Source organism: Ursus maritimus, unplaced genomic scaffold (genome assembly GCF_017311325.1).
Source record: "Ursus maritimus isolate PB19 unplaced genomic scaffold, ASM1731132v1 scaffold_14, whole genome shotgun sequence".
Taxonomy (NCBI): domain Eukaryota; kingdom Metazoa; phylum Chordata; class Mammalia; order Carnivora; family Ursidae; genus Ursus; species Ursus maritimus.
The window spans coordinates 17566151-17579697 of record NW_024423786.1 but is presented as its reverse complement, the minus strand read 5'-3'; positions in this window follow the sequence as shown (position 1 = coordinate 17579697).

Below are 13547 nucleotides of genomic sequence, written 5' to 3'. Positions count from 1 at the left end.
ATATAATGAAGCATCTGACTTACAATATGGTTGTAAGACTTGAATTAATATATACATAAAGACCTCAGAGGAGTGTCTAGCACTTAGTAAATGCTCAGTAAATATCAGCTATCATTATTAATATTATTATTCAAAAATTGCTGTTAAATGGGAAAAGCTCACAAATCGATGGGATACTTTCCCACTTTGTGAAAGTATACAGATAGATTTATATATAATCTATATTGATATAGCAGTAACTCAAACACACACACAAACAGACATATATGCATGTTTCAAAATTCAGTGTCATAGAAACAATTTAAAAAGTATAACTAATGATGGTTACTGAGTACTCTAGGAAATATTTTATTTCTTCTCTTTATTAATTTGAATAGCACAGTTGTTAGGACTCTGAACTTTGAAGCCAGACTGCTGGTGTTCAATCTCTGGCTTGGCCACTCGTTAGCTGTGTGACTTTGGGACAGTCACTTAACCTCTCTGTGCCTCAATTTTCCATATCTGTCAAATGGTAATAATATTTCTAGCTATGTTAAATTAGAATGAAATATATGCATTATTTAAAAATCACGCTATTTACCATGAAAAATGGATTAAAGATCAAATGTTTTAAATATATGTGATGGGTATGAAAGGAACATGTCAATTTTTACTTTTCTATCCTGAGTTTACAAAAATGGAGGTATTAGATTAAGGATACACACATAGATAAATGGAATAATACTCATATTCCAGGAATGAACTCATATATCCAGTGAGAACTGATTCCTGGCAAGGGTTTCAAGACAATTCAATGGGGGGAAAGAACAGTCTTTCTAACAAATGGTACCAGGACAACTGGCTATCCACATGCGAAAGAATACATGTGGACCCCTACCTCAAACCATATATATAGATTAACTCAAAACAGATCAAAAACCTGTATGTAAAAGCAACAGTTAAAAAACTCTTAGAAGAAAACATACACGAAAATAAATCTTTGTGACCTTGAATTAGATGTTTTTTAGATATGACACCTAAAGCATAAGCAACAAAAGAAAAAAATGGACTTCACCAAAATAAAATGAAACCTTTTGTGTGTCAAAAACAGGAAGAAAATGAAAGACAATCCAGAGAATGAGAAAATCACTTGCAAATTATGTATCTGTTAAGGATATGGTACCCAGAATACATAAAGAATATTTACAATTTAATAAAAAGACAAATAACTCAAATAAAAATAGGTAAAGGATTTGAACAAACATGTCTCCAAAGACGTTATACAAATAGTCAATAAGCTTATGAAACCATACTCAAAAGATCACAGTGGAAATGCAAATCAAAACTAAAATGAGTTAACCATTTTGCACCAACAAGGACAGGTATAATAAAACAATAAAAAATAAAAAAATAAAATAAAGAAAGGAAAGTAACAAGTGTTGGCGAGGAAATGAGAAACAGGAACTCTCCAGCATTGCTGATGGTTATATAAAACAATGCAGACTCTGTGGAAAGCAATTTGGCAGCTTCCTAAAAAGTTAACTTCAGAGTTGCTGTACGACCCATCAATTCCATTCCCACAGATATATCCAAGAAAATCCAAAACACATGTTCACATAAAAATCTGTGTACTGATATTCAAAGCGGTGTTCTTGACAGCAGCCATAAAGTGGAAATAACACTAATGTCCATCAACTGATGAATGGATAAATATAATGTGATACACACACACACACATACACACACACACGCAGCACAATGAAATATCCCTCTGCAGTGAAAAGTTATAAAGTACTGATACATGCTACAAGGATGAACCCTGAAAACATTCTGCTAAGTAGAAGGCCAGACATAAAAAGGCCACTTATCATAGGATTCCATTTATATGGAATTTCCAGATTACGGAAACCCATAAAGACAGAAAGGTAGGGGATGGGGGTGGGGAGAACAGGGAGTGATTGCTGATGGGTACAGGATTCTTTTAGGATGATTAAAATGTTCCAGAATTAGGCAGTGGTGATGGCTATACAAACTCGTGAATATACTAAACCCCAATCAATTGTATACTTTAAAATCTTGAACTTTATGGTGTGTAAATTATATTTCAAGAAATCACAAATGCTTAGAACATTTTTAAAAACTGAAATCTAACTTCTAAAATTCCTGCTTCGGGTTTCATGGTAACTAAACCAAGGCCACTGAAGTTTGCTATCAAGTTAAAGATTTGTCCATGGAATTTACATTATTTGCCCCCCAACAAACTTTTTATTTTCCCCAGTGTCACACCTATATTCTCAGTTCTTAAAATGCACCCGTTGCCTTTGGAATCGGATGTAACTGGGTTAACCTCAACTTCCATTCTGGAAGATTCGTGTAAAAATCTAAGGCTATCGGATCTACCAGGCCTTTCCTGAAGGATCTGCATCAGCTTCACACAGTCTTATCACTGACAATATTAAAACTGTGGTGAGAAAGTACGTATGTGATATGTGAAATCAAACAGTTCATTGTAATGGAAAATAAAATACATGCTTTCTCAGAAGCATTTTCTACTCATTTAAAATAAAGTGATTAGATAATGTTTGGATATTCAAGGATGATTTGCTGTCCCTTAAGTCTCTCCCCAACACACACACACACACACACACAGAGAGAGAGAGAGAGAGAGAAAATGTTTCAAACTGTATAGCTGTATAGTTAGGTCTTTTGTGGTCCCTTGACTTATAGGAAGTTATCCAGAGAAAGATCTCAATTCCTGGCTTTCTCCTCCCTCAAACTCCTTCACTTTTTGGTGTCCCTGTATTAGACCAAGTTAAATCTTTCTGGGAGGATTCCGAGTTAACTGAGTTACTAAGGAGATACCCACTATCCCAGCCCACAAGGTTCTTGGGAATCCAGCGCCCCTACTTTTTCAGAGGCAACCCTGAGTAGGTAAACATTTCCTAGGTTGGCCATCCTAATACCTCGTGCCCAACTTCCCAAGGTCCATCACACATAGTCCCACCTGTTTACCCTGGATGGTTCTATCACCTGCGGAGCACTGGTCAAAGACACCTGCTCCTTTTAACACCCAAGACATCTGCCTCCTTGTAATGCTAAGATTCCTTCTCCTTTCTCTTATCACCTCATTCCCTTCTTTCTACATCCCTCTCCACTTTTTTTTCCTCCCTTAAACCCAGGGGCTCAATTTTTTCCTGGGAGAGAGAGCAAAGGAATATAATAGAGATTTACTATATCTTTAGAAATTATCCTGCCATGCATTTATGTGAAAACAAATACAGTTCTTTGATCTTGAGCATATCAAATAAACTTCCAATGTTCTCATCAATAAAGGGAAAGAAGTTGGGCAGCTTATCTCACTAGCTTCTTCTCATTTAAAAAAGAAAAAAATTCAATATTTTATATAATATGTCTAATTAAAATGAACAAGAGAAATTCATTCCCAAAACCAGACCAGACTACCTACAATTACTTAAGAAAAAAAATAATTCTTAACCTGGCCACAAGCAAGGAGGAAACAATTTCATAAATCAATAAGAATTGAAACAGTAATCATTTATATGTAAACCAGAAAAGAAGTTCTTTTTATGGCTGAGATAAAAATCAGAGTGATCATACATCATTTTATTAAAAATGCTCTGAAACTGTATCAATTCTTTAAAAAAGCTTCTGTACCTCGCACTGTAATTTTATATTTATACTAAGTAAAAGAAAAAAGGAACAAAATACGTACCCTGATGCTTAATGATTTTTTTTCCTATTTAGAAAAAAGAAAAGTATTCTTACATACTTCTTAAAAAAGTGCATTTTTTAAAAAATTCAAATACAGCCTTAAATCCTACTTCCCTACTGGAAACCAAGTGTTTATTTTCTGGGCTACAATCCCCACTTTTCAGCTTATTCTACATACTTCTCAAATTAACCACTGATTCTTATAGAATCTTACAGACCATCCCTGGCCTTCTAAAGAGCATCAGCTATGAATTTGGAAGAGGTCTTCTTACTACACTGAGAATAATGTAAATAAACCCCTCCACTCAGTTTACTGTGTCCAAGCTTCATGCAGGAAGGAAAACAAAACACACACCTCTCTCCCTGGAGAAAGATCCAGTTACTATGCCCAGAACACAAAGTCAAGTCATCACAATCTAAAGTTAGAGAAAATGCCATTCAGGGAATTATGCCAAAGATGTTTTAGATGAATGGATACACTAATATCAAATGGGTATCAAATGCTTCCACGCACTATAAAGATGAAGACATACTTCACTAAAACAGATCGTTAATCTAAGTTGTATCAGCAGTTTCCCCCTTGGAAGTTGTGATTTCTGACTGTTCAAACTTCCCAAGTGATGGCATTAAAATGCATCTGGCTTCATTCTTCAATTGGCTTCACAGCATTACTTATTCTATTATACATTTTCAAGAGTGGGGGGAGAAAGAATTATAGTACGTGTATGTTACTGAAATGACCTCGAACCCAAATAGCATAGTTCTCTCTCATTTAACCAATGCATATTTCATTTTTACTACCACACAAGATCTCCAGTTATTCTAAATTATTCATGAACACTCCTTCCTAGTAACATCCATATGTTCTTATTCACCCAAAAGAGAAAAGCCATTTCCATTCTTGATTAGTACCATTTGCAACCTATCACCTTTCTTTAAAATGAAAGAAGGCTGACTATTTCAAAAAAATAATCATTATAATATTGGCAAATGCTAAATGCTTGGGTCACATACAACTATTAATTTTAGCCAAAAGTTTTATCATGAACCAATGATGACTGTTACTGACAGAAATCTATGATTAGATATTTTAATATTGATTATGTTGCTGACACATATGCAGTTCACAGAAATCTGGAAATGTGCCTGGCACAAGGCAGGCATTCCATCCATATTTGTTGAATGAAAAAAAAATGAATGTCTAACTGATGGAAGTTTTATTCTAAACTTTTTTAAAAGATGCATTTATTTTAAATGTTCCATATTTCTATTACAACAAATTTTTGAGAAATCCTTACCAATTTGCAAGTGAAACAGTGAAAATATCAACTTCCTTCTAAGGTAAAGTTATTTACTAATTTCCTATAAAAGAAACACTAATGTAAAAAAATTACATGTAACACATAACTTAAGAATATTTTCATGCAATGCATCACTTTCATTAATCAGTTAATGTGAAATCAGGTCCTGTGAAATACTACCAGGTCATCTAAATTAAATGAAAGGACAATACATATAGACATCTGTTCTCTTACCAGCCCATTCTGCAAGTTCATTTACAAGCATATTCATTAACCCATTCCATCGTGAAATCAGGAATCATTAGAATTTAGACTTGGCTAAAATGGCGTGTTTCAAAAAAGACTAAAGTTACAAAAAGGATCTCATGACCTACTACATTTTCCTTATGATTTGGAAGAATTGAGGAAGGCGACAAAAATTACAGGGTTTTATTCACTAACTGCAAAAGACTTAAAAGCTTAAAAAATGCTGTGTTTGTCAATTAAGCTGAAAGAAAAGAAAAAAAGCGCCCTGTGAATGTGTCCCCTGCCTCAATAGGAGTACAGAATGAACCATGTACACTAATATGTGACAGACCTAAATCTATCAACATCAAATTAAAGGTAAACAAGTACTTGCTGCAATTAAGAGGCAAAGACTATCAGACTAATTTTTTTAAAAAAAAGCAACGATATGCTCCTTATAAGAAATATACTTTAATTTAAGGAAATAGGTTGAAAGTAAACAGAAAAAAAAAAAATTCCCATACAAACTCTAAGCATAAAAAAGCTAACATTACATACCAATATAAGACAAAGTAGATTTTAAGACAAAGACCATTACTAGGAATAAAAAGGGCATTCCATAATGACAAAAGGATCACATCTTTAGGTAGAGATAACAATCTTAAATGTGTACACACCTAACAAAAAGATCTTTAAAATATAGGAAGCACAATTTGACAAACCAAAGAAAGAAACAGAAAAATACACAATAATAGCTGAAGACTTTAAAAGCATTTTCTCAGTTATGGATGGAAATAGTAGGCCACAGCATTGTCCCCAATAGCCAAATAGTGGAAGGAACCGAGATGCCCTTCAACAGATGACTGGATTAAGAAGTTGTGGTCCATATATACAATGGAATATTACTCAGCTATCAGAAAGAACGAGTTCTCAACATTTGCTGCAACATGGACGGCACTGGAGGAGATAATGCTAAGTGAAATAAGTCAAGCAGAGAAAGACAATTATCATATGATTTCTCTCATCTATGGAACATAAGAGCTAGGAAGATCGGTGGGGAAGAAAGGGATAAAGAAAGGGGGGGTAATCAGAAGGGGGAATGAAGCATGAGAGACTATGGACTCTGAGAAACAAACTGAGGGCTTCAGAGGGGAGGGGGGTGGGGGAATGGGATAGACTGGTGATGGGTAGTAAGGAGGGCACATATTGCATGGTGCACTGGGTGTTATACACAACTAATGAATCATCGAACTTTGCATCAGAAACCAGGGATGTACTGTATGGTGACTAACATAATATAATAAAAAAAATAAAAAAAAAAAAAAAGAAATAGGCCACCTCTCACCCAACAGGAAAAAAAAAATCAGTAGAGACAGAAAATTCGAAACAAAGTATCAGCCAATTGGCTCTAACTGGTATTAACAGAATACTAAGCTAACAATAGAACACATACTCTTTTCAAGTTCACTAGGACATTCACAGAGACAGACTGATGTTACTCTCTAAAGCATGTTTCAAAATCTTCAAAGAATATAATAATAAGTAGTATCTCTTCTGACAAAAAAATATTAATTTAGAAACTAATAAAAACCAAATAGATAAATCGAAAATATTAGGGAAAATGTACTTCTAAATAACCCAGGGATTAAAGAAGATATTAAATAGAAAATAGAAAATATGCTAAAATTAATAATAATGAAAACATATCAAAATTGGGCAGTGCAGAGAAAGCAGGTCTTGGTAGTGTATGGTTTTAACCATTAAAATAGAGGAAGAAAAGTTAAAAATTAATGACCAGAGATTCTACTTTAAAAAGCAAAATACTCAAGCAAATTAAGCTCAAAATAAATCCAACAAAGAAAATGTTACAAAAGCACAAATAACTAAAAATTTTAAAGGACCAATAGGGAAAATCAAGAAAGTAAAATATTATTACTTTGAATATACTAATAAAATTGATAAATCACTAGCAATACTGCACAGGGGGGAAAAAAAGAGAGAGAGAGAGAGAAAAACAAAAACAAAAACAAAAACAGAAAATCCAACATCAGGATTGAAAAGAGCAATATCACAACAGATCCTCCAGACATTAAAATGATAATAAGAGATAATAATGGAAGAAACTGTAAACAACATTATGCCAATAAATTCCTCACACTGGATATAAACTCCTTCAAAAACACAAATTATAACACCTGATGCAAGGTAAAGTAGAAAATCAATGTAACCTCATTATCTATTAAATAAATAAACTTGCAATCAAAACCCTTCACATAAAGAAAGCTTCAGGCCAGATGACTTCATGGGTGAATTACAACATTAAGAAAATCAAACAAATCTTACACAAACTGTTTCAGAATACAAAGGAAGAAGGAATACTCCCTTAAACATTTCATGTGGTTAGCATTATCATGATCTCAAAAAATCTGACAAATATTACAAAATCACAGACCGATAGTTTCTCATGAAAAAGAAATTTTAAATCCCTTCAAATCCTAAAAATGCAAAAGTCCTTAAAAATATTAACAAATCAAACACACCAATGTATAAAAAGGATAACAAATCATGAAAGAATGGGATTTATCCCAGGATATAAGATTGGCTTAACTTTCAAAATACCAATCAGTGTATTTGCCACATTAACGAAGAGAAAAAATATAATCATTCTCAACAAATGAAGAAAATGCATATGACAAATGTCATCACCTTCATGATAAAATTGTCAGCAAAGCTGGGATAGAAAGGAGCTGCTTCAATAAGATAAAGTGTCAACACCTATCATTAACATCATTCTTAATTGGTAAAATTAAATCTTCTCCCACTTTCACAGGGAAGGCCAGATGTCCTCTCTCACCTCATGTATTCACCATTGCACTGGAGATCCTAGACAATGCAATAAGTCAAGCAAAAGAAATAAAAGGCATTCACATGAGAAAAAAATGTAAAGCTCATTATTCATAAACAAAATAATTGTGTATTGGAAAGCCCTACATGATCTACCAAAAAAAAAAAAAAAAAACAAAACACAGCTATTTAGATTACAGTGTGAATTAGCATTGCTGCAGCCTATGAGTTCAATAGACTAAAATCAACTGTATTTCTAAATATAACAATAAAAAATTAGAAAATGAAAGTTCAAAAATCATACTTCCAATAGCATATAAAAACATCAAATAGCCATAAATAAATCTAACATGTATGTCTGATACCCCTATACTGAAAACCACAAATACCACTGATGTTAATAAGATGACCTAAATAAAAGAGAGATAAGCAATGCTCATTGATTGAAAGATTTGATATTGTTAAGAGGTTCATTCTCCCTAAAGTGTCTTACAGATTCAAAGCAATTCCTTTTAAGATTCCAATAGGTCCTTTTAGAGAAACAGATAATTCTAAAATTTACATGGAACAGCAAAAGATGGAGAAGAGCAAAAATAGAGAAAAAATTTCAAAGATTTACACTAACTGATTGCAACCTAAAATAAAGACAGTGTTGAATTTGCATTCAACCTACAATAATTAAGACGGTGTTGAATTTGCATTTGAAACAAATAGATCAGCGGAAGAGAACAGAGGTTCAGAATCAGATCCCAAATATTAGACTGATTTTTTTTTTTTTCCTTTTCAAACTAAGGTACCAAAGTTGTTCATGTGGGTGGATGCATGGGGCTGTTTTTAATAAATGTTACAGAAATAGATATCTGTATTTTTTAAAAATCCTCAATTCCTATGTCACTCTATTCACAAACATTTATTTAACATGGATTATAGATCTAAATGTCAAAGAACAAACTATAAAGTGTCCATAGAAAACACAAAAAAGAATATTTTTGTCACCATGGGCAAGACACACAAAGCATTAACAAATTCATAAAGTGATAAGCTGGATTTCTTCAAAAATAAAAATTTCTTGTCATAAATAGTATCATTAAGAAGATCAATAGACAAGTCAGTGTAGGAAAAATATTAGAAGCACACTTTTATGCTGAATATATAAGAAAATGATGAAAAGATTTTTTTAAATCCTATAAAAATGGGCAATAGACTTGAACAAACACTTCCCAGAAGACATAGAAATGATAAATTAGCATATGAAAAGATGCTTCACAGCATTCATCATGCAAATTAAAACCACAAAATGATACGCTTTTTCAATTACTAGAATATTTAAAATAAAAATGAACAAATGCTGGCAAAGAAGGTAGTAACAGGAATCTCCAAACATTACTGGTGGGAAAGTAAAATGATAGAACCACTACTAAGTGTGTGTGTGTGTGTGTGTGTGTGTGTGTGTGTGTGTGAGATCCTGTGACAGAGAAATTTTACTCGTAGGCATTTACCTCCGGAGACTTAAAAACATGTCCACAAAATAAATGGTACACAAATGTTTATATAATCTGTATTTACAACTGTCTCATTTGTACTGGTGGGAATTTAATTTATGGTGGTGATTGAGGGACAACATGGAGAGGTTAATGCCACTGAAAGATTTTTTTTAAAAGTCTTATTACTTACTTTTCACAAGAGAAGGGGGCATGCCATTCCACACAGGGCCATGTGGGGAGGCACCGCTTTTGGAAAGGAAGCAGAAGTAGGAGCAAGAGGAAGGCATAGGCCACAGCTTTCATAGTAAAAAGGCAAGACAGGGCCAAGTAAATAGCTTAGGATGGGCTAGTTTGAATGACCATGGAGGACTCTGGGGCATACGAGCTCCACCTTGCTGCCTAGTACCTGGTTCTTGGTTGATTTAAAGCAGGGGAAATCCTGGCTTGGTGTGTGCACATAGATGAAGGAGATGGTTCAGAGCATGGGCTCTGATCACAGGGAAGATATAAATGACTTTGGCTGGTAGTCTGGCCCTGTAATTAATGAATGCCAAATAGACAAATAGAGAATCTAAGAAAACACAGAATAATAATAGCCCAAAACTGCAAAGCAAACCAAATGTCCATCAGCAGACAAATGAATAAACAATTTGCTGTATGTCTCTACAATAGAGTGCTTCGTAAGAATTAAAAAATACTGTTAGATGTGATACTACCTACATAAATCTGAAAAAAAATATGACCTTGAACAAAATAGCCATACTTTAAAGAATATACAGATTATATTTCCAGTTATATGAAGTTTGAGATCAGGCAAAACTCTATTGTAGTAGGAATTAAAAGGAGCTATCCTGGGAACTGGGGGACCAGGATTGCCTAAAAAGATCCATGAAGGAAATTTCGGGGGCAATACACGTGATCAATATCTTCTTGTGCCTGTTTGTGGCTTCCTGGGTGTATTAAATTGCCAAAATGCATCAAACTGAATACATCTGCACATAGATCTGTGCATTTAGTTGTCTATTATGTATACTTTAATTTTTTAAATAAAAAAAATCTGTTAGAGAAGGTTATACATCTGAAGCACAGAATTGCTTTGTCTATTTTTACTGCTGACTTTTCACAATCATCCTTTATTTAGAGGCCAGTAAGAAACAATTAGTTGCAGTTGTTCCAAGCACAGCATTTGCAAACAGACAGTCCTAGTTTCTAGTCCTGGCTTTTGTCCCTGGTTCTTATCCCAAAATCTGTGTGACTTTTTTTTTTTTTTTTTTACCAAGGTACTCATCTTTTCTAAGCCTCATCTTTTTCACCTGAAAAAAAAAATGGAGAAACAGTACTTACTTCTTACTGACATAAACAGCTGGCAACATCACAGTATAGTGATAATAATCATCACTACATCAAACATGCCTCTGGTTGAACGATTAAATGTAATATGCATTTTCTACATTTGTATTTCTAGTTCATGATGAATTTTGTTTTTTTTTTATGATCAGTGTGACATCTTATACAGTTGTTGACATTCAAGTAGGATAAAACATACGGGAGTGTCATGTCTGTTATAATCTTGCTTCTCAGAAGGTATGAACTGTGGCAGTGTATCTCCAACGTGCTCTGCAAGTATTATTACATACGATCCTTGCAGCATGCCTATGAAATGCATATTACTACTCCCATATGGCAGCTGAGGAAACCAAGGCTGAGAGATACGCCATGTCAAAGATGACAAATGGATAAATGGCAGAGCCAAGACTTCAACCTTATTGTTAAGAACTCTGGTTCTTTCCATCTTTCCATCCTGACAGCCACAGCAAATTGCCTAATCCCCTCATGACCACAAGATGTTTGAGCAGGTGTCTTTCAGTATCTGAAGTCCAGAAGGGAGAAAGAGGGAACTTCTTTGTCCCTTTCTAATCCAAACAGTCAAGTAACAAATACAGGATCGCTTCCTCCCTTTTATAATTCCTTTGAAAGGAAAAAAAGTAGGAAGCGGCATAGCTAGCTCTAATAAAATAGTATAGGTGTGATTTTCATATGCATGGAAGATCATGAGATTCAAGGATTCTGATGGGTCTGTATTCACGAGTTATAAGTGAGGTCTGGGTAAATGAAGCCAAGTTACAATGACCTGGAGAATGACAAATTAAGCTGTAAATTCCACAGTGCTTTTATGTATGATCGAAACAGAAGTTGGAGTATCTAATTCCTATTACTTTAATGTTAAGGAATAACTGTTCATAAATCCAAAGTCTATGGATTTTCTGTAAAATGACTGTGGGAATTAAGTCCTTGCAAACTACAGAATTAATCATTTACTGACATTTGTGGGTTTAAATTGCATTAGATTTTCTATTTTGAAATCAGGTTTAGACAAGTAAAACACTACAAAAAAACTGACCATCTTTTATACTATAATAAACTGAATGAAATTCTGTATTTGTATTTGACCCAAAATCTCTTGTGGTATAATACTGGCTTTTTGTAATTCCTACTAAAAAAATCACATGCTAACTTGATCATTAAATATTAAGTATATGTACATTTTAAGGCATCCTATAAAATTAAAACATACTTAGCTTTGCAAAATCATTATATCTACCATCTTGAAACACTAAATGGCTGTCTTAACAAAATCTAATGATTTTACTGTTTCAAATAAACACAACCAAAAATGCAATTTTAATGTCAGATAAATACAGATTAAATAGGGATCATTCATGCCCATTTAAGAGTTTCTTAGCTGTCAAAATGAGCTACAGAAGAACAAATGGGAATTGCATTCTATTTTATTTCACCTTTCTACAGAGGCACAGTATGAGATTCTTTTCTTGTAACTTTCTTGTTAAAATTACAATGTATCAAGTAGAATACCAACCCACTGGGATAATGGTAAAATTACTGTCTTGGCATTCAGACTTCATTTCCTCAAAGATTTTGGAAGTTGTGACAAGCTGCTAGATGTCTTCAAACTACAAAGAAAAGCAAAATATCCTTATTTTGGCTGGCACAGGACAAGACAGCAAACAAAGTAGGGTGTGCAGCCTCGGGCAATGATTTTTCTATAGAGATTCCAGATCTGAGAAAACCACTTATCAAAATATTTGTTCCTCTATAGTGATAGAGGAGGTTTCCAAGCAAACATGTAATGGACATTTCATCAAGAAAACACATAAAAGTCATTAATAAAGCGAGAGACCAAAAGGAGAATGCTAAAATATATATACATATCCCATTAACTTCCTTATCTGGTTTGACTGTCAGAAACACTCCCCTGCATCTCGTGGAATTAATATCTCTACTCTGTCTTTTAACCTGCATTAACAATGAAGGATATAATGTACAGTTTGAGGCAAAAAGTTTTAAGAAAATGTATTGAGTGACTGATAAATACAGTGATGGATCACAGAATCGGACTGGGTGTTTCCAATACCTAGTCTGGGTAGCTCCGAGAAGCTGGTTGAGTTGCTTCACCTTTTCAGCCTCATCTTCCCCGCCTGATCAAGAGGATTAATAATAGCACCTACTTCATGGTGTGTTTGTGGGATTCCATTAATTCATATATGTAAGGCACATAGAGAGAACATAGCATAATTAAATACACAGGTTAATAAAATATTATAAATGAATGAATGAATGGAGTAACAACTGAAGCAAGACACTACTTTAAAACACTACACAGGATGTACCAAACAAAAAAAATTGATTAGCCCTCTTCTCTCAAGTAATGTTTAATGTAATGGGGGAGCTTAGGAGTATCTGTGGTGTTGTCTTGCCTCCACCTAGTATCTGTTCTGCCTTGATTTTACTTTGATGGGCTGCCCCTCCCAGTCAGCCTCCCTCCAAATAATTCAGGTGGGACATATCCCACTTCTCCTTGTTCTTTCAAAGATCCAAAGATAGGCACATGGCCCATACCTGGCCAAAAGGAATCGATTTCAGAACTTGGTATCTATTAGTAAGAAAATGATTCCTTTTCCCA